This window comes from Protopterus annectens, chromosome 2.part0 (assembly GCF_019279795.1).
Source record: "Protopterus annectens isolate FY-2018-M chromosome 2.part0, PAN1.0, whole genome shotgun sequence".
Taxonomy (NCBI): Eukaryota; Metazoa; Chordata; order Ceratodontiformes; family Protopteridae; genus Protopterus; species Protopterus annectens.
In genome coordinates this window covers 1771381798-1771404997 of record NC_056728.1, presented here as the reverse complement: position 1 = coordinate 1771404997, position 23200 = coordinate 1771381798, and positions in this window count along the sequence as shown.

The following is a 23200-nucleotide window of genomic DNA, read 5'->3' as shown; positions in this document are numbered from 1 at the left end:
GGTAGATCTTAAAAATGATTTCTCTACCTTAAGAGATATTGAACACCATCCTTAGGGATTTAAGGTTAATGAGTAGACAGTGCTCTTTTACAAATGTATACATGTAGAAGTACTCGCAACCCCACACAATACCAGCATGTCTTTCTCTCTGTCTTGCTGGACTTTTTCTCAGCACTGTTAAATCACCCTAGTTATCATGAGAATGTCTAAGGACCACTCCTAAAACTACTGTGTTAGCATCACCCTCTAGTATAGTTATGTGCAGTGTATAAAAGTAGGAGATAACCATATTTGAATTTAGGCTTTCTGTTATGAGCTCTGCTTGTTCAGGTCAGACCACCTACAAAGTTGCATCTGTCATAATGGGATCTTTGGGTAGAACTTTGATAGTTCTAAAGTCTTTAATTAATTTGGAAATGTAATTAACAATGCTTAACAAGTTTTTTATTTTTATTTGTTGTCATGTGTGTAAAGTGTAATAGCTTAAAGTACTGTAACTTTCAGTTGAAGTTCAGGTAATATCCCTCTGTTTAACAAAAATAAATCAATACAATTTTAACACATTCTTACCAATTATTTTCTCTGCTTAATGCCAGGTCATTTAGGTTTAGTTACCAGTTTTGTGTTACTCCATGTCTGAAAACCTTCCATCACCCACCACAACTGCACATTCTTTCTCCGTCATGGTGTTGAGAACCAGTCAGTGTTTCCTGTTATACACACAGCCATGAAAGTAAACAAACTGTTTTATACACATACACACTGGCAATATTTCCAAGAAGAGACTCCTAATACCTCACCAGTGATAGCAGCCCTTACCTGTACTCACAGTATGTTTCACTAATCACACCAATCAGATTGACAATCTGATACCCAAATTTCCATTACTGATCTCTCTTTTAATGAGACAAACAACATTATGCTATATTATACCATGATCCCCCCAAAACGTGCACGCTGATTGGCCAGCGTGCCCATTGTAAATCGAGTTATAGTAATGGAAAAAGGTCCGGTCGCCCGGACTTTTTTCCATTAGTATAACTCTACTGTCTCGCTATGTTAAATGGGTTTAACATAGCGAGACAGCAAAAATAAACGGAGATCTCCGTTGCTTATTTTCGCTGTCTGCTATGTTAAACCCATTTAACTATAACAACGAGAAAGCAAGATCTCCGTTGCTTTTAGTGTCTCGCTATGTTAAATGAGTTTAACATAGCGAGACAGTTTAAAATAAACAGCGGAGATGTCCGTTGCTTATTTTAAAACTGTCTCGCTATGTTAAACTCATTTAACATAGCGAGACATAAAAACAGCGGAGATCTTGCTTTCTCCGTTGCTTTTGCCCAACTCTGATGTACTGCGCGCGCAGTACATGAGAACTGCAGCGGATGCCAGGCATCTGCGGAAGGGCAGTAAACAGGCATTATACTATGCCATTATTTAAGAAAAGGAACAGTTTCTTTTCTTAAATAATGTCATGGTATAATAGCAATAACCCACTTCTGGGTGTGGGTAATGCTAAATTTACCCACGGTTGGCTTTGTTGGTCCTCGGGCTTCGGGACCAAACCACGCATGCGAATAAAAGACTACCAATTATTGCTATAATAGTTGATGGCCAGTCTCCTTTTCTCTCCAAAAGAGCAGATAGCAACAGTCATACCAATGCTATGAAGATGTCCTACATTAGTAAAATAAGACATTTGATGCTATCTTTGTCAAGTGAACAAATGAAAACTATTTACTTTTAAAGATCTGATTTCACAAACAAAACAGTATTGCAGTTGCATAGGGAAAGAAAAGGAACATGGAAAGACTGACAGAAAAACATTCATTTGTTAATAATATTTCCAGTTACTTATGGCTGGTGACTGACACCTTACAATGAAAATGTCCAACAAGTCTATAAGCAAAATATCTTGATGCAGCTGCTTCTGGTAATTGTAAATCATAATAATAGTCAAACAAGAAGGAAGAATAACAACTGCAACTTTAGTGAAGTACACTTCTCTGTAGTCAGACATGTTCCAAACAGAAATAACAGTTCCGGACAACACTGCACTGAGGATAGAGATATTTCAGACACAAACAGAATCTATCTTTCCTTTTGAAACAAAATGATGAATGCCCAGCCAGTTCAGTTCCATGATGTTGTAATGCAACATCTGAAGAAGGAAGTGAATAAATTATCAGAAACAGTGTCATATTATTTAAAAATGACAGTTCTAAAGTGAATACATCTAATGAAATATGCAACTGCCTACATTTTTAAATTAAGACAACAAGTGAGGGAAGATTCATGAATTATACATGGACCTAGTTATACAGATGTTACCTGCTACTCCATAAGGGTTTCTGTTGTTCTCTGTGGTAACAGAAATTCCTCTTTAAAGTAAATGTTCTTAAAAAATGTATTGGTCAGATGATTTCTAAATAGTTTTATAAACATACATATTTGTGAGTGCTGACTATTCATGATTTCCTATAGTCTTTGCTTATTTTCTTCTTGAAATTGACTGAAAAGCAAATTGACTTTCACTATCTTGTTTGAAATTCAGTTGCTGTGTTTATGCATTATTTTGTAATCAGCAAAATAGTCATCTGTCAATAGTCACTGGCTGTGGGATAGGAAAATTCTGCTGATAATGGAATTTTGATCTAAAAAATCAACAGAAGATTTTGAAAACAAGAAAATAGAAGTATATTTAGGAAATATGTGGATACCATTATAACATGCAACTACGTATTTATTATGAAACCCTTTTTTATTTTATTTTTATGTTTTTACTTCTCAGAATTACCAGTTTCACATATCAGCATCTTGTACCAATTCTCTTGACCAGTCAGAACATTTTCCATTCATTTCAGAGAAAGAAAACTCTATAGACGTGGTAGCAAGTTATCCTTCATGCAGACTCCATTTAAAAGTGCCTGGCTGTTAAACATGCCTGGCTACTAGAATTAAAACTATATCAAACTTGGTCACACATTGGTATGAGCACATTGCTGTATCTGGCTGAAGGAGCAAAATGTAATGTTAATATGACCACATCCTTCTTAGAGTTTATGCTGCTTGGCGTAGTATACATCTTAAGTGTGATTCAGTTCAATGTTGTGTATTAGAAAATTAGCCATAATGTACCCATTACTTTATATATTAGTCCCGGAGTTTCCATATGGCATCTATAAGACCTTAGCTTATGAAGTATGGTACTTTGTTTGCTCAGACCCATCCTAAATGATGAACTTGTTTAACAATTGAGAAGTTGTTATTTGGGGAGGAATTATACTATAACAATGTTGCAGATCATGAGGTGGGGGTCTAAAATGTGTATTCTGAAAATATGGCACAAAACTTTGACAGTTACTGGGATTATCGGACTGCATTCTGTTTGATGAATGTTATCCTTTTTGAGGTTCCAGTTGAGCTTACAAGGACTGCAACAATGATTTTCTGAAATGTTAGTGTATAAGAACAATATTCACAAGTATATGGTCACAGTACCTGGGAGCTTCCCCTCGTAATCTGAGATACAGTGATCTCAGAGTTAACATTTATAACTAGCAGAGGTCTGAAGGCACAGCCTATATATTAAAGGCACAGGGAGGTGATCCCCCCTTTTAAAGTGTTTCAGCGACTTTACAACATGTTTTGAGATTCACTGCATGTTTTATTTTTTTGGCAGCCATGTTTTATTTTTCATAGCAGCGGGACTTACAATTCTGTGTTTTACACATCTGGAAAAGGGCCTTTACTTTTGATCATTCCTTTATTTCATTTTTTTGTCCTGTGACTTTCAGTACAACCATTTCTTCTAATCACTGTATGAAAGACAATTGCATACTATGAGTGTGCCGTCTGAGTTTCATAGGGTATTCCACAATGCTAGTATATAGTTCATGAGGTGGGAATTGACTTTTATGGGCATTTACTCACAAACTAAAAGCAGCTACCAAAATTATACACATTAATTTAGTTTATTTATAATACCGTTGTAGGTTCAGTAGTTCTCAGGATTTTAAATTATAACTTATACTATACAAGTTATTCAAACTGCCTCATGACTTTTTTCAGTTATTTCTCGTACACAAGTACAATGATTTCTTACTGTTTGAAATGATTCTGTGTCCAATAACAGAATCACCTGTTACATAAGACATGCATAGTTTCCTGCTTTGAATCATGATTTATAGTTACAACAACAGTATGTCTAAAATGTTCCCACAGCCGGTTGAAAGCAACGAATGCTATGAGCCAATGTTTGATTTGGCATCTAATCCTGGAAATTTTTGGTACTACGTCATTACTCTTAAAACTTAGCTGTTCCTCCTTAACTCCTAAGCTGCAGCTGTTATGATCTGCACTGAAAAATAAGAGTGTTTCTTTTAGCTTGTGTTACATGTTTTAAAGAAAAGCCAAGCATTTGCTTTACATGTACCAAGAGAATTAAAGAATCAGGGAGGGAACGTGAACAAAAAATATGTGCTTTGTTAATTTCTTCGGGCTAACCTTGAAGCCCTAACAAATTTATAATTAGAATAGTTCTGTTTTCTTCTGCGGTAGTAATACCAAGACATATTGATTATTTTTTTTATCAAGTCAGACATTATGAATGTCACTGTAATAGGGTTTATTTTACCTGTGTTGTGTTTAAACTCCCTCTGTAGATAGGTTCTTTTATTTCTGGCCAGCTGATTTAATCTTTTAGGTGATGCTTTGTAAGAGTGACAAAACATAAGAAATTAAGTGTCAAAAGATGATAAAGGAAATTGGACAGCTAATGCAAAATGGTTTGATTTGTATCTGTTATAATAATAACCTGGTTTTGGTAATAGAGTTGAGTCATAGCAGGACTACCCAGGAGGAACTGCATAAATTGCTATTTGGGTCCTCTATTTCCTATTAATGAGGTTTTGGGGTGTGCTACAAATGCACTAGTCCCTAGAGGAATCTGAATGTAGCAGCTAGTTTGCTGCATGAAGTAGGTGTCAAAATGTATTTCAACACTCTTTGTCACAGGAAGGAGCCTGCAAAATAAGAAAGGACCTTAAATATTTGGCATTGATCAGTATAAACACTGACAACTTATACCACAGGAAGTGAGCTCATCTGACTGACTACTGGAGCACACATGAGAGATCATTTACTGGCTGTTAAGGTCATATGGCCTGGTGGAGTAAGTTACTGCTCCACTGGACATACCATGAATGTCCTTAAAGTATGGAGGATTGTAACATCAATAGGGGGTTAAGGGTCAGGAACTATGGTACATGATTACAGTTAGAGTTAAGACAGGTATATGCTGAATGGATTAGTGTTGAACAGCTATAAAGCAAATTAAATGTAAACAAAAACAAAAGGAAGGAAGAATGAAAAAGTAAGAAAGGAGGAAAGAAGCAAAGAAAGCAAGAAAGACAATTCTGAAGGAAGTGTTGAGACTGATAACTTTGCAACAGAGTTTTGATAAACAGCAACCTCCACTACAGTGCAAAAACAAAAATGTAATATTTCACTTTAACACAAAGTGCTGGGTAATGAAGGTATTGACCCTTTTAGGATAAATGCAAGAGTGAAGATTCTGTTATATAATTTAAAAATGTATGAATTTCCTTTATATTTCTAAACAAATCTTTTTCCAAATGGTTCCTTCTAGGTTGTAACCCTTCTACTCCTAAAAGAAACCAATATTACTGGAGAAAATTAGTTGAGGTCATTCATTTATTGATGTGCCTCTTACACATAGAAAGAGGTAAAGTAATATTATATATTATAAATAATTTTGTTACATGTTGGAACATGTATATTATATTATGTGAAGCTGATAAAATATTAAAAGTCAAATGTTAAATAAAATGACTTCTGATGCTGGAACCTTCCATCTGGAAAGGAAGAAGTCTTCTACCATTTATTTGACCCCAAGTATGGTATGTGATGAGATTGTTGATCTTCTCATTTTGACTTCAGGGGCTCCGACAGTTTCTGCTGCTGCTTAATGGTATCCTACCCATCATGGTAATCCTGGATCTGGATGTTGGTGAAATAAAATGCCTATTCCTACGCTGAATATTATTTAGACTGAACAGATTCCCAGTATCTTATCTCCTAACTTTGCTATTACTCATATTATTTGGATTAACTTACTTGGTCAGGAGTATTTTGCTGCCTTGTGAAATGTGACTCAGTTTTGACAGCAGCCTTGTAGATTACACATCAGGGACTACTTTAATAAAGAGAAAAGGTGTTCTGACTTTTGTTTCACCCTCATTCAGTTCAAAAGAAGATGAGTCTCTAGCTTGTTCAGTCTAATGTTATTTACCTTGGGTTATGCACTGACTCTAGGGAGGATATATCTCACACCTGGTTCATCTCAGAAGAATTTTCCTTTTGGTATTACTTTAAAGATGATGAAAATACATTTTATTTGGGATTTTAGGGAATTATCCTCCTGAAAAAGAGATGTGCTGATCTTCTGAACTTGAGAAGACTAGTATTCTAGCAATTTCTCTCATCATTCCTTTCCATCCTTCTTTTACAAACATGCATGCTTCTCTCTTCTTCTCAAAGAGTTTGATTCTCACTCATCTGATTCAAAATTAAGAGGACCCAGATAAGTTCTATAGGGGTCAGGAGATGTATAAATACCTGTATAAAATCTGGTTGTGCTGTTATTGGCCTAGCAATTCCAAAGGGTACATAAGACACATATGTTCTCAGTGCTTTATCCAATGATGACAAAGAGAGATGAAAAGTGAGAGAGATGGCATCTTAACCATTTTGGTACTCGTGTGTATGTCTGCTATGATGAGTATAAAGAATATTACCAGAGATATATGGCACAGTGCTGTAGAAATCTAGAACTAAACTGATGGTCTCATGTAAGTAAGGCATTTTAAATGTTCCTGTCATGCAAACAATGGCCATATTTGCAAAAACAACTAAGAAGACCATCACACATAATTAAATGTGGTTCTGACACTGTGGATGACAATTTCATGGCTCTTGCTTTTGATAATGATTTGAGGCAGCATGCCTTTTCCTGATTTTGTCAACAAGTAACTGTTTACAAGAGGTTTGAGAGGCCACTCAGTGGAAGTTCTAGCTTGGCTGGAGTTTTCATTTAGTTTTTATTGATTGTTTTAGTCATCTGTTGATGAGGCCTGCTATTTGAAATTACTTTTGAAAAAATTCTAAAGGAATTAGAGAAAGGTTAAATAAAAGAAATGTGCATATTTTATCCTCTTTTCCTTAAATACATAATTTTTTCCCAGACAAATTCTATCACATTGTACAAACAGAAGAACATCACCAATGATAACTGCAGAAGAAACAAAATAAGAAACAAGACTACGAAATAAACATGAAAGGAGTTATAACACTCTTCTCAGTAGCATCTCAACCTCTTAACATAAGAATTATGGACAAAGCTAAAAAATGGGGTACAATAGCCCAAAAATGTGAACACTTTTTTAAAATATTGGTCTTACAAACTTAGAAAGTTGATAGCATAACAGGTTTTGTATCACCATGCATTTTTGAAGGGTATGAAGTGTGAAACTCAAATGTCTGTCATTATTTTGTGACTTCATTCCTCAATGATTTTTTAGAAAACCAAAACTTTTATGAGGACAGAACAAAAATGAGGTAAAAATCTGGACATTCTGTGAAAATATCTGTGATGACCCCCCCACCCCACCCCCACCCCCACATATGCTTTATGTTATTCCTCCAGCCACTAGGAGGAATATTGGCCCATTTTACTAACAATAATGCTCCATTCATCAGAAAAGTAGTGACAACCATAGGATTTTGTTTAGCTCTGGATCCCAGAACATATACTCATGTTCCATCATATCATATCCTGAGTCTGGTTTTAATTAAACAACTTCTGAGCAGTACGTATAGCAGAACAGAAGAATGTCTTTTTATCTGATATTCTTCTTAGCATCAAAATCAGAACTATTGGAGGACCACTGTAGAGGTCATACACTTTAATCAGTTTATCAAAATAAAACAGTAAAAAGAGGCAAACAATACATATACTCCTTCTTGCTTTGATAAAAGTTTACATTTTTAAACAGAGAGTATACAAGATGCAAGATGCATGCTTGTTTATTGCAATACATAATGTTCACTGACAGTTTCTCAGGTAAGTATTTGTGTATGTATTCTCATTTGTTAACCATGATAGCCTGACTGAGTGAAAATCACATTTTCAGAGGAGGCACTGGAAGAAAATCACTGAATGCACAATTACAAAAGGCATAAGACAAATAATAACCTTTATATAATGTATACATTTTTAAAATAATTTGAAGTGAGAATAATGTTACTTGAGATAATTGTACAGTCTATAAGCAAGTTGTTTGGGACACATAAATATAGACGTATATCCACAATTTCTCATTTTCTGAACTATGTGCTCCATTCTCTCATAACTATGCCCAAGTTTTGGGAAAATTATATTAAAAACAATGATATATGAAAGAGCCAGAAGAAAAATATACTGGCTGAGAAAATGAAGAGAATAACTATAATGCTTATCTTGTAATATTAACATTCAGTCCTTACATTAACGTATCTGCCTAATTTCTGTTAGTACTCTTGTATAATCATGAGAATAGTTGGATTCTGGAATATGTTCACACTGTGGATTAGTAGTTCTAATTTCAATTTAAGTAAATAGTTATAAATGCTTTTAATTAGGCTCTGATCTTATATCTGTTAGGTTAAAGTTCCATAGTTTTGCTATTGACACTGAATAGAGAGAATCTCCATAATGGCTGCATGATGTAAGTATGTGATTTTGAGTTTAAGATCAGAAAGGCCTTTATGGATTGTATCTTTGCACTTGATTAGTCAGTGTTAGACTCTTAACCAAAACAAGTGCAGCAAACAGGACAAAAAACAAAAAACAAAACCCGACCAACGTACAGCGAAACTCGTTAATTGAAATACAATTTAAAAGGAGGACTGAAAGCCTTAGTCTGAAATCATGCAAGATGTCATCAGAGTGAATGTTATACCAGGACATATAACTATATAAAACAGCCTGTAACCAATCAGATTTTGCAATTGTGCATAATTTAAATGATGTACAAGGAAAAAATGATTGACTTCAACAATTAGCTAAGCTTCTGGTGTCATTCTAAGGGGATCCAGTATCTGTCTGCTTGGGATGACATGGTCAACAGACCATGATGCTTTGCCACAGATGGCCTGCACCTGTCTCCCCTGGGATTCCGGATACTGGCTAAGGCTCTTGCTGCCCCTATAGTGCCTTTTTAGGAAAGGTTCAAATAACAAATTCACCACCATAACAAGGACAGGCAAGCAAAAACTGAGGGTAATGCTACTCAATGCTAGAAGTCTAAATCTCAAAATGCACTCACTCGAGGCACTCCTTAAAATGGAGAACATTGATGTCTGTGCAGTGACTGAGACCTGGTTCAAGGCTCTAGAGAGCACCCCTGCACTACCAGGCTATAACTCATGCCACACGTTTCGGCCATGTAACCTGGACCGAAACACCAAAGGCGGTGGTGTGTCCATATTCATTAAGGATATCCACACCTCCAGGCTAGTTGCTCAGCATAATGCATTCAAGGTTATCCAAGTGCAACTAACTCTGGGCAAAACTGCAATCCAAATTGTAGCTTGCTACAACTCCCCCACCATGCTCCAGGATTCCCACTCCTCTTTTCTTGATGTACTGGAAAATATTAGGGTTCAATCAAACACCCTAATAATGGGCAACTTCAACTACCCCACCATTAACTGGGAAAACTACTTGTGTACTAACTCCTTAGCTCAACGCTTTCTGGAATTCATAAACTCCAATGCCCTGGATCAACTTATCCACACCCCCACCAGGGGCAGCAATATCCTAGACCTAGTCGTTACCAACATGAGTGACCGGTGTTCCACACCTGAAGTCAACTCCTCGTTGGTCCGATCCGACCATAAGCTAATCACCCTTGTTATACACATCCCACCCCCATTAAGGAAACCACAGTAAATAATTTGTTCAAAGCCAACTTCATGCTTCTTAAGGCAGAAGTGGTGAACTTCATGACACCCATGCAGATGGACAATACAGTTACAACTGCTGAATCCTACACAAATGCACTATATAAACATTTACACGAGTGCATGGATCGTGCTATCCCAAACAGAACCAAGATGCTAACCTCCAAAAAAAGGAAGCCAATCTGATGGTCCCCTGCCATAAACAAACTGTACAACAGATGGAAGAAACTGTTGCAAAAGAGAGTAAAATCCCATGAAAGGAGGAGCTCCCTGGTCAGCCTCAGTAAGAAGCTGAGATCCCTTATAAGATCCTCCAAGGCTAGCTACGAAAACAAAATTGCCACTAATTCCAAGGACAACCAAAACGCATTCTATAGCTATGTCAAGAATCTCAATGGCAACACCCAGATCTGCTCTGAGTTACAGCACAAAGACACGAAAATTATAGAACCAACTGATATTACCAACATGTAAAGAAGGCTCTTCTGAGGTCGCTAGAATGAATTTTATTCACCACACTCCAAAACAGTCCAAAAAAGACGAATGAATTACAGAATCCAAACCAAAACCATAAAGTACTTAGCGCTTTCACCCTGAGTCACTTCTGGGCATCTTCAGAGTACTAATGCTTGTAACAACTACTACCAATATAAAGATCTCATCACTAATTACACAACGCCTTTAAATTAGTTAATTGAATAATTAATCATAGTTTTAAAGACATATGCATTAAGACTGTTGTTAACTTGACACAATATTTAACTTGACACTGTGTTTGAATTGTAAAAAAGCACATTTTAAAATCAATGGTTTCATGGTTGTATTACTATAGTTATAATTACGAAGAATTAATGTTACAATGAAAAACTTCATACATAATTCATAAAAAATTCATAGAAATTCATAAAAAATACATAAAAATACATAAAAATACAATGGTGTTGAAATCTTGTTTAAAATAATTTATACACAAATATGTTGTGAATAACCAGAAAAATAATTATATATTTTTAAAGATTCATTTAAATTATGTTGTATTTCCCTTATTGATATAACCACCTAGATGTAAAGACATATTAATATATTAATAGTAATAAGAATAATAAAACAATAATTAGATACAGTAAGATCTTTGTTTTAAAATACTGGAAATGGAAATGTGACCATTAATGCCAGGTGTGCAGCTTGCATTAAATCTTAGCTGCCATAGACATTCCTTGGCTTCTAACAAGTTATCATAGTCACCTCCTTTTTCCCAACAATTGGGGATTCTATCAATAACAAAAAACATAAAACGCTTAAAATTCTCACATTTAGTACTATGTACATAAAGAGCGTTTACCATCTTTTTGTTCTTGATATCCCTGTTATGTTCCAAAATGCGTTCCCTTAATTTCCTAGTGGTTTTTCCAACATAATATGCTGGACAGAAAACGCATGTGGCCAGGTATACCACCCTCCTGGTATTGCAATTACAATGTCCTGGATATTTGATGGATTTACCATAGCCTTGTACCATAGTATAGGGTCCATCATTTATGAATTTACACACTTTGCAAAAACCACATCTACTCATTTTAGACATAGTGTATGCACGACCTTTGTTGTTATTTTCCAGGCTTTCTTTAAGATTGGTACCCCTACTATATGTAACCTTTGGGAAATTTCCTAGTATTTCACTGTATTCAATCTTATTGGAAAAAACACTCGTCCAAGTATCATTTAAAACTTGAATAATAGTGTCTGAGTGTTCGTTAAATGGTAAAATAAAGGCATCTCTTTTAGTAATATTAGTACTATTGGATACCTTGGACATATTATTTAGTCCAAATTTCAAAATAGGTTTATATAAAGTATTCCTTTTCATCTTAACTTCCTTCTTTATTTGATTTATAAGACTTAATGGGTAGCTTCTATCTAAAAACATATTGCTGATAGTCTCCATTTCACAAATGAAATTTGTATCCTCACTAATAATACGTGACAGTCTAACCATCTGACCCTTTACAAGGTTCTTCTTTTGAAAATATGGATGACAGCTGTCGTACTGAAGAAAGGAATTAGAATATGTAGGTTTACGGAAAATGTTAGATTCAACTTGATGATTTTTAAAATACATATATATGTCTAAATATTCAGTTACAGTGGACTACACACTGTTAAAAGTAGGTTATTGGTTGAGATGATGGAAATGGTCTTATTCAATAATTTCATTTACATGGAAGGTGAATATTATAGACAATGCACAGGGGTAGCAATGGGGGCCAGATGTGCCCCCATTTATGCCAATTTGGTACTAGCACAATGGGAAACTGAAAGTATTTTTTCATCCAAGTTCTGGACAAAAATATCGTTTTATGTTAGATACCTGGATGATATATTAGTTTTTTGGAGAGGCAATAGGGATGAATTAAATGAATTTATAAACTATATAGGTACTACGTCGACATTTCTTAAATTCACAACTAAAATACACGAAGAAAAATGTGAATATTTAGACATATATATGTATTTTAAAAATCATCAAGTTGAATCTAACATTTTCCGTAAACCTACATATTCTAATTCCTTTCTTCATTACGACAGCTGTCATCCATATTTTCAAAAGAAGAACCTTGTAAAGGGTCAGATGGTTAGACTGTCACGTATTATTAGTGAGGATACGAATTTCATTTGTGAAATGGAGACTATCAGCAATATGTTTTTAGATAGAAGCTACCCATTAAGTCTTATAAATCAAATAAAGAAGGAAGTTAAGATGAAAAGGAATACTTTATATAAACCTATTTTGAAATTTGGACTAAATAATATGTCCAAGGTATCCAATAGTACTGATATTACTAAAAGAGATGCCTTTATTTTACCATTTAACGAACACTCAGACACTATTATTCAAGTTTTAAATGATACTTGGACGAGTGTTTTTTCCAATAAGATTGAATACAGTGAAATACTAGGAAATTTCCCAAAGGTTACATATAGTAGGGGTACCAATCTTAAAGAAAGCCTGGAAAATAACAACAAAGGTCATGCATACACTATGTCAAAAATGACTAGATGTGGTTTTTGCAAAGTGTGTAAATTCATAAATGATGGACCCTATACTATGGTACAAGGCTATGGTAAATCCATCAAATGTCCAGGACATTGTAATTGCAATACCAGGAGGGTGGTATACCTGGCCACATGCGTTTCCTGTCCAGCATATTATGTTGGAAAAACCACTAGGAAATTAAGGGAACGCATTTTGGAACATAACAGGGATATCAAGAACAAAAAGATGGTAAACGCTCTTTATGTACATAGTACTAAATGTGAGAATTTTAAGCGTTTTATATTTTTTGTTATTGATAGAATCCCCAATTGTTGGGAAAAAGGAGGTGACTATGATAACTTGTTAGAAGCCAAGGAATGTCTATGGCAGCTAAGATTTAATGCAAGCTGCACACCTGGCATTAATGGTCACATTTCCATTTCCAGTATTTTAAAACAAAGATCTTACTGTATCTAATTATTGTTTTATTATTCTTATTACTATTAATATATTAATATGTCTTTACATCTAGGTGGTTATATCAATAAGGGAAATACAACATAATTTAAATGAATCTTTAAAAATATATAATTATTTTTCTGGTTATTCACAAAATATTTGTGTATAAATTATTTTAAACAAGATTTCAACACCATTGTATTTTTATGTATTTTTATGTATTTTTATGAATTTCTATGAATTTTTATGAATTATGTATGAAGTTTTTCATTGTAACATTAATTCTTCATAATTATAACTATAGTAATACAACCATGAAACCATTGATTTTAAAATGTGCTTTTTTACAATTCAAACACAGTGTCAAGTTAAATATTGTGTCAAGTTAACAACAGTCTTAATGCATATGTCTTTAAAACTATGATTAATTATTCAATTAACTAATTTAAAGGCGTTGTGTAATTAGTGATGAGATCTTTATATTGGTAGTAGTTGTTACAAGCATTAGTACTCTGAAGATGCCCAGAAGTGATTCAGGGTGAAAGCGCTAAGTACTTTATGGTTTTGGTTTGGATTCTGTAATTCATTCGTCTTTTTTGGACTGTTTTGGAGTGTGGTGAATAAAATTCATTCTAGCGACCTCAGAAGAGCCTTCTTTACATGTTTTACTGGTTTATACAGTTTGTGTTTTTTTGATATTACCAACATCCTGGCAGATAGATTTAGTGCTAACTTTACCCCCCTCTCACCCCCTAAAGGGCCCATATCTATACATGAAGAATGCAGAGTCCCTGTAATCACAACTACGCAGGTAAAAGTTGCACTCTCTAAAGTCAAAAACACAACATCTATGGGACTGGACAACATCCCAGGCTGTGTTTTACATGAACTTCAGAATGAACAGGCTCCCCACTTAAGCACCATGTTCAATAATAGCCTCGCATCAGGCTTTGTGCCCACTGAATGGAGCACAGCAACAGTTATCCCACTCCACAAAGGGGGAGCCACCACTGATCCCAGGAACTATCGACCTATTAGCCTGACGAGCCTGGTCTGCAAGGCCATGGAATGTATCATCATGAAACTCATAAACAAAGACATTGGTAACCTCCAAACTCTGGATCCCACCCAGTTTGGGTTTGTGAAAGGCAGATCATGCCTCCTGAACCTGATCGACTTCTTTGAGGCAGTCACCAAAGCTGTAGATGAGGGTAAGGTGGTTCACACAGCCTATCTTGACCTCGCCAAGGCTTTCAACACAATCCCCCATTCTGGAATTATAGCTAATCTCACTAAACTAGGTATAAATCCCTACGTCACAAGATGGGTTGCCAACTGGCTCACTGACAGAACCCACACTGTAAAAGTTGCAGACTCCAAATCTGACCTCAAAGCAGTGACAAGTGGAGTACCACAGGGTTCCGTCCTGGGACCTCTCCTGTTTGGTATCTATTTCTCTGAAGTACAGGCTAACAGAGAAGGCCTCTGGCTAATGAAGTTCACAGATGACTGCAAACTAGGAGCCATAGTCAAGTCCCCAAATGATGTGGACATCCTACAGAAGGGCCTTGCTGAGACAGATGCCTGGTGTCAGAGCCATGGCCTCAAGCTCAATGCCAAAAAGTGCAGTGTCATCCCCTTTGGTACTCTGTACCCATGAACTACCACATAGGCAGCAATCTACTTAACACTGAATGTGTGATAAGAGACCTTGGGACCCAGGTGGACAGTAGTCTCTCCTTTGATAGTCACATCTCCACAGTAGTCAGGAAGTCCTTCTATGTGGCACACCTCATCATAAAAGGGTTCACATCCAGGAAAAAAGAGGTCATTGTTCCCCTCTATTCGACACTCATTAGACCCATTATAGAGTACAAGCGCCACTTTTGGAATGTACCTCACAAGACATCTGTTGCAGCTGGAAGGCCACAGAAGTACGTCACAAAGAGGATTACTGGCCTCAAACAAATGCCCTACACTGTCCGCCTCAAAACTCCAGCTTTACTCCGTAGCATATCGCCTACTCCAAGGTGATCTCTGCCTAACATATAAGGCTATGTCAAACCCAGAGCTGTTGGACATGCTACACCTAAAGAAATCCCAATCCCTCCGAGCTACATGCTCTAGGGACCTAAACCTTGTCAGCACACTAAACAGGACAGGCTGGAGGGATAGATTCCTGTCCCAGAGACTTACCATACTCTGGAACAAGCTACCCATCTATGTCAAGCAAAGTTCTTCATTAGCACTCTTCAAGAAAAATCTTGATGAGTGGATGGGAAATAGGAAATACACCCCGGGGATCACTTCTGTGTCTCGTCTCAACAGTGGCACAGGAAAATAACTTCCTTGGGTGGCATAAGCCAGGGAAACTTGTTGGCTAGGCTTACATAGGCCCTTGGGCCAATAGCCTAGTACCTACCTATGAACCTATGAACCTATGTTATACAATTAAATAAAGCAGCATTTAAAAAAAAACATAATACTAAATTGATGTGCATGTCTGCCTAAATACACATATATATATATGTGTGTTAGTTGTAAAATTAATTCTGAATAAATAACTGTAGTTTAGCTGAAATGTATAATATATAAATATATAAATACAAAAATATGAAACATTTAAATTCAGCCAACACAATATGTTATGGCATAGCTGCCTTCTTCTTAAGAACATTAGATAACAAAACAGTGTCATTAATACCAGGGGTAATTGAGGGATTAAGCCTCAACTGCATAGTTAATTCTTTAAATTCAAGGAGAAAGTTCAACACTACCACCCTATCTATCACAGAAAATAAGAACTTTTTAAAAGAAGAACATCCAAGGGTGTGTCTATACAAGGTGTAGTTTTCTTTTTCCTAATATCATAGACGTGTTCTCAAATTCTATCCTTTAATTTCCTTACTGTCTTCCCCACATAGAAAGCACAACAGGAGCAGCATGTAGTCAAATAAACTATATGGGAGGTGTTACAGTTACACCTCCCTGGGCACAGGAGGGTTCTTGCAAAATTCTGAACTAGAACAAATAGTCCTTCACTGATAAATCTACATATATTGCAAGATCCATATTTCTGCATCGCCCCCTGCCCTCACATTGTTTTCTTGTCTTTGGTCTGTGGCTCCAGAAGCACCTTTATATGCCTCCCTTTTGAGTACACTATCAATGCATCTACTCCCACACATGATTTTATTATATCAGGGAACACTATATCTCAATTAAATCTAACTAATTTAGCATATTGGGTAACATCTTTGCTGAAAGGGATCGAAAATATCAGGAGTGATGTATCAAAATGGATCCCCCCCCCCCACCATCTGCTATTTTTTTAACATTTAACACAGTGTTGATCTTAATTTTCAAAATGGGTGAGAATCAGTCATAATGATGGCCCACCATCTCAGCTTTAATGTCCATAAGTAGCTGAATGGGATACCAACTTTCCAAAAACATACAATTAAATCATGTAGATCATTCTCAAACACCATGTCATCTGATATGTCTGGACAACCTTACCATTTCACCCTTAGCTGCTGACTTTTTTTGATGAAGTCTTGTATAATTTAAGATGAAAGTACCCAGTCCTTCTAAACTGTATTTCACAAACGAGTTTCGCTGTATGTTGCTTGGGTTTCTTTTTTGTTTGTTTTTTTGGTAGTGTTAGACTCTTGTTAGGTTGTAAAGGAATATTGTGCACTGCTTTTTAATTGTGATATCAAGATAGAATTTTGAATTTCTTGACTGTCTAACTGGTTTAGTCCTATGGCGTGATGTGTTTTGTTAGGGCGATTAGCAGCACATTTAAATATTTTCTGTAAAACTGTTCTAGTTTACTAAAGTGAGTTTTTGAATAAACTTGGAAGTAAAGTCATATGAGGAACTGTGAGTAACGATGATTCAGATAGATATGCTATCAATCTCTATAGCATTTCTAGATTTTGGTTGGTTTAACATACCACATATTCATTATTTTTGTCAGGTGTAGGTACTGATCAACAATTACTCTCAATAAAGATGAAAAGGAATACTTTATATAAACCTATTTTGAAATTTGGACTAAATAATATGTCCAAGGTATCCAATAGTACTGATATTACTAAAAGAGATGCCTTTATTTTACCATTCAACGAACACTCAGACACTATTATTCAAGTTTTAAATGATACTTTTCCAATAAGATTGAATACAGTGAAATACTAGGACATTTCCCAAAGGTTACATATAGTAGAGGTACCAATCTTAAAGAAAGTCTGGAAAATAACAACAAAGGTCGTGTATACACTATGTCAAAAATGAGTAGATGTGGGTTTTGCAAAGTGTGTAAATTTATAAATGATGGACTGTATACTATGGTACAAGGCTATGGTAAATCCATCAAATGTCCAGGACATTGTAATTGCAATACCAGGAGGGTGGTATACCTAGCCACATGCGCTTTCCTGTCCAGCATATTATGTTGGAAAACCACTAGGAAATTAAGGAACGATTTTGGAACATAACAGGGATATCAAGAACAAAAAGATGGTAAACGCCTTTATGTACATAGTACTAAATGTGAGAATTTTAAGCGCTTTTATATTTTTGTTATTGATAGAATCCCAATTGTTGGGAAAAGGAGGTGACTATGATAACTTGTTAGAAGCCAAGGAATGTCTATGGCAGCTAAGATTTAATGCAAGCTGCACACCTGGCATTAATGGTCACATTTCCATTTCCAGTATTTTAAAACAAAGATCTTACTGTATCTAATTATTGTTTTATTATTCTTATTACTATTAATATATTAATATGTCTTTACATCTAGGTGGTTATATCAATAAGGGAAATACAACATAATTTAAATGAATCTTTAAAAATATATAATTATTTTTCTGGTTATTCACAAAATATTTGTGTATAAATTATTTTAAACAAGATTTCAACACCATTGTATTTTTATGTATTTTTATGTATTTTTTATGAATTTCTATGAATTTTTATGAATTATGTATGAAGTTTTCATTGTAACATTAATTCTTCATAATTATAACTATAGTAATACAACCATGAAACCATTGATTTTAAAATGTGCTTTTACAATTCAAACACAGTGTCAAGTTAAATATTGTGTCAAGTTAACAACAGTCTTAATGCATATGTCTTTAAAACTATGATTAATTATTCAATTAACTAATTTAAAGGCGTTGTGTAATTAGTGATGGGATCTTTATATTGGTAGTAGTTGTTACAAGCATTAGTACTCTGAAGTTGCCCAGAAGAGATTCAGGGTGAAAGCGCTAAGTACTTTATGGTTTTGGTTTGGATTCTGTAATTCATTCGCTTTTTGGACTGTGTTGGAGTGTGGTGAATAAAATTCATTCTAACGACCTCAGAAGAGCCTTCTTTACATGTTTTACTGGTTTATACAGTTTGTGTTTTTTGATATTACCAACATCCTGGCAGATAGGTTCAGTGCTAACTTTACCCCCCTCTCACCCCCTAAAGGGCCCATATCTATACATGTAGAATGCAGAGTCCCTGTAATCACAACTACGCAGGTAAAAGTTGCACTCTCTAAAGTCAAAAACACAACATCTATGGGACTGGACAACATCCAAGGCTGTGTTTTACATGAACTTCAGAATGAACTGGCTCCCCACTTAAGCACCATGTTCAATAATAGCCTCGCATCAGGCTTTGTGCCCACTGAATGGAGCACAGCAACAGTTATCCCACTCCACAAAGGGGGAGCCACCACTGATCCCAGGAACTATCGACCTATTAGCCTGACGAGCCTGGTCTGCAAGGCCATGGAATGTATCATCATGAAACTCATAAACAAAGACATTGGTAACCTCCAAACTCTGGATCCCACCCAGTTTGGGTTTGTGAAAGGCAGATCATGCCTCCTGAACCTGATCGACTTCTTTGAGGCAGTCACCAAAGCTGTAGATGAGGGTAAGGTGGTTCACACAGCCTATCTTGACCTCGCCAAGGCTTTCAACACAATCCCCCATTCTGGAATTATAGCTAATCTCACTAAACTAGGTATAAATTCCTATATCACAAGATGGGTTGCCAACTGGCTCACTGACAGAACCCACACTGTAAAAGTTGCAGACTCCAAATCTGACCTCAAAGCAGTGACAAGTGGAGTACCACAGGGTTCCATCCTGGGACCTCTCCTGCTTGGTATCTATTTCTCTGAAGTACAGGCTAACAGAGAAGACCTCTGGCTAATGAAGTTCACAGATGACTTCAAACTAGGAGCTATAGTCAAGTCCCCAAATGATGTGGACATCCTACAGAAGGGCCTTGCTGAGACAGATGCCTGGTGTCAGAGCCATGGCCTCAAGCTCAATGCCAAAAAGTGCAGTGTCATCCCCTTTGGTACTCTGTACCCATGAACTACCACATAGGCAGCAATCTACTTAACACTGAATGTGTGATAAGAGACCTTGGGACCCAGGTGGACAGTAGTCTCTCCTTTGATAGTCACATCTCCACAGTAGTCAGGAAGTCCTTCTATGTGGCACACCTCATCATAAAAGGGTTCACATCCAGGAAAAAAGAGGTCATTGTTCCCCTCTATTCGACACTCATTAGACCCATTATAGAGTACAACGCCACTTTTGGAATGTACCTCACAAGACATCTGTTGCAGCTGGAAAGGCCACAGAAGTATGTCACAAAGAGGATTACTGGCCTCAAACAAATGCCCTACACTGTCCGCCTCAAAAACTCCAGCTTTACTCCGTAGCATATCGCCTACTCCAAGGTGATCTCTGCCTAACATATAAGGCTATGTCAAACCCAGAGCTGTTGGACATGCTACACCTAAAGAAATCCCAATCCCTCCGAGCTACATGTTCTAGGGACCTAAACCTTGTCAGCACAATAAACAGGACAGGCTGGAGGGATAGATTCCTGCCCCAGAGACTTACCATACTCTGGAACAAGCTACCCATCTATGTCAAGCAAAGTTCTTCATTAGCACTCTTCAAGAAAAATCTTGATGAGTGGATGGGAAATAGGAAATACACCCCGGGGATCACTTCTGTGTCTCTGCTCAACACTGGCACAGGAAAATAACTTTCTTGGGTGGCATAAGCCAAGGAAACTTGTTGGCTAGTCTTACATAGGCCCTTGGGCCAATAGCCTAGTACCTACCTATGAACCTATGAACCTATGTCATACAATTAAATAAAGCAGCATTTAAAAAAAAACATAATACTAAATTGATGTGCATGTCTGCCTAAATACACATATATATATATGTGTGTTAGTTGTAAAATTAATTCTGAATAAATAACTGTAGTTTAGCTGAAATGTATAATATATAAATATATAAATACAAAAATATGAAACATTTAAATTCAGCCAACACAATATGTTATGGCATAGCTGCCTTCTTCTTAAGAACATTAGATAACAAAACAGTGTCATTAATACCAGGGGTAATTGAGGGATTAAGCCTCAACTGCATAGTTAATTCTTTAAATTCAAGGAGAAAGTTCAACACTACCACCCTATCTATCACAGAAAATAAGAACTTTTTAAAAGAAGAACATCCAAGGGTGTGTCTATACAAGGTGTAGTTTTCTTTTTCCTAATATCATAGACGTGTTCTCAAATTCTATCCTTTAATTTCCTTACTGTCTTCCCCACATAGAAAGCACAACAGGAGCAGCATGTAGTCAAATAAACTATATGGGAGGTGTTACAGTTACACCTCCCTGGGCACAGGAGGGTTCTTGCAAAATTCTGAACTAGAACAAATAGTCCTTCACTGATAAATCTACATATATTTCAAGATCCATATTTCTGCATCGCCCCCCGCCCTCACATTGTTTTCTTGTCTTTGGTCTGTGGCTCCAGAAGCACCTTTATATGCCTCCCTTTTGAGTACATTATCAATGCATCTACTCCCACACATGATTTTATTATATCAGGGAACACTATATCTCAATTAAATCTAACTAATTTAGCATATTGGGTAACATCTTTGCTGAAAGGGATCGAAAATACCAGGAGAGATGTATCAAAATGGATCCCCCCCACCATCTGCTATTTTTTTTAACATTTAACACAGTGTTGATCTTAATTTTCAAAATGGGTGAGAATCAGTCATAATGATGGCCCACCATCTCAGCTTTAATGTCCATAAGTAGCTGAATGGGATACCAACTTTCCAAAAACATACAATTAAATCATGTAGATCATTCTCAAACACCATGTCATCTGATATGTCTGGACAACCTTACCATTTGACCCTTAGCTGCTGACCTTTTTTGATGAAGTCTTGTATAATTTAAGATGAAAGCACTCAGTCCTTCTAAACTGTATTTCACAAACGAGTTTCGCTGTATGTTGCTTGGGTTTCTTTTTTTTTTTTTTTTTTTGGTAGTGTTAGACTCTTGTTAGGTTGTAAAGGAATATTGTGCACTGCTTTTTAATTGTGATATCAGGATAGAATTTTGAATTTCTTGACTGTCTAACTGGTTTAGTCCTATGGAGTGATGTGTTTTGTTAGGGCAATTAGCAGCACATTTAAATATTTTCTGTAAAACTGTTCTAGTTTACTAAAGTGAGTTTTTGAGTAAACTTGGAAGTAAAGTCATATGAGGACCTGTGAGTAACGATGATTCAGATAGATATGCTATCAATCTCTATAGCATTTCTAGATTTTGGTTGGTTTAACATACCACATATTCATTATTTTTGTCAGGTGTAGGTACTGATCAACAATTACTCTCAATAGCTGTTCAGCTAGGGTGCTATTAAAATGGTATTTTGAAATCAACAATTTGCTTCTGAATAATGTCTTATGTAAAATAAAATAATTTCGTTTTTAACATTTTTGAGCAGATACCCTGTTAGACTTGTTTCAGTTTAATAAAGTTGTCTTTTCTGATGATTTGATGTTCAGTTAAAGACATATTGCACAAGTAAGACATTTATAGCAGTTTTATGCACAATATTTATAAAAACATTAAAATGTTGGGAACCTAATATGGACACTTGTGGCATATCAACAGTGATTTCTTGGTAAGAAGAAAAAGTATTTTGATATCCAACTGGTGGACAGAATTTGATTCCTAGAGCATCAGCTGCATGAGGATCAGGGCATAGAGGATCACAACACTGCTACATGAAATCTGTGTCAGTGAGATATGCTGGTAGTAATGCCATTTTAGAGGAATTTTCCTTCTTTGTGTTGGTGCAGCCACGGAGTTGGCATATATAAGTTCAGGATGTGAGGGTTGCCCTCCCCCACACTTTGGGGGTACAGGGGGCTTGCTACCTGAAAAAAACATATTAACTGTGTTTCTCAGGAATTTCTTTTGTGTAGTCACAATTCAGTGTTTCCAATCATGATCACTTTCGTATTCAGTAACCCATATAAATTTTGAACCAAATTATTTTATATTTATTTATTTATGTCTAAATTAGCTAGCCTGTAAGGAAAAAGTTGATGTTAGATGGTATCAAAAACTTTTGATAGGTCTAAGAAAAGTGAAGTAAAAATATAGTCTTGGCTGTATTAGCTGACCTTATAGGTAAATAGATTCATAGTTACTGACTAGGAGATTGATCTGTTTAGATCTTAAGAAGCCTAGCACTGCTTTCCCATAATAGTTTTTAGCCCTTATATTCTGCATGTGAGTAACCCAGAAACCAGCCAAACAAGGTTATGTT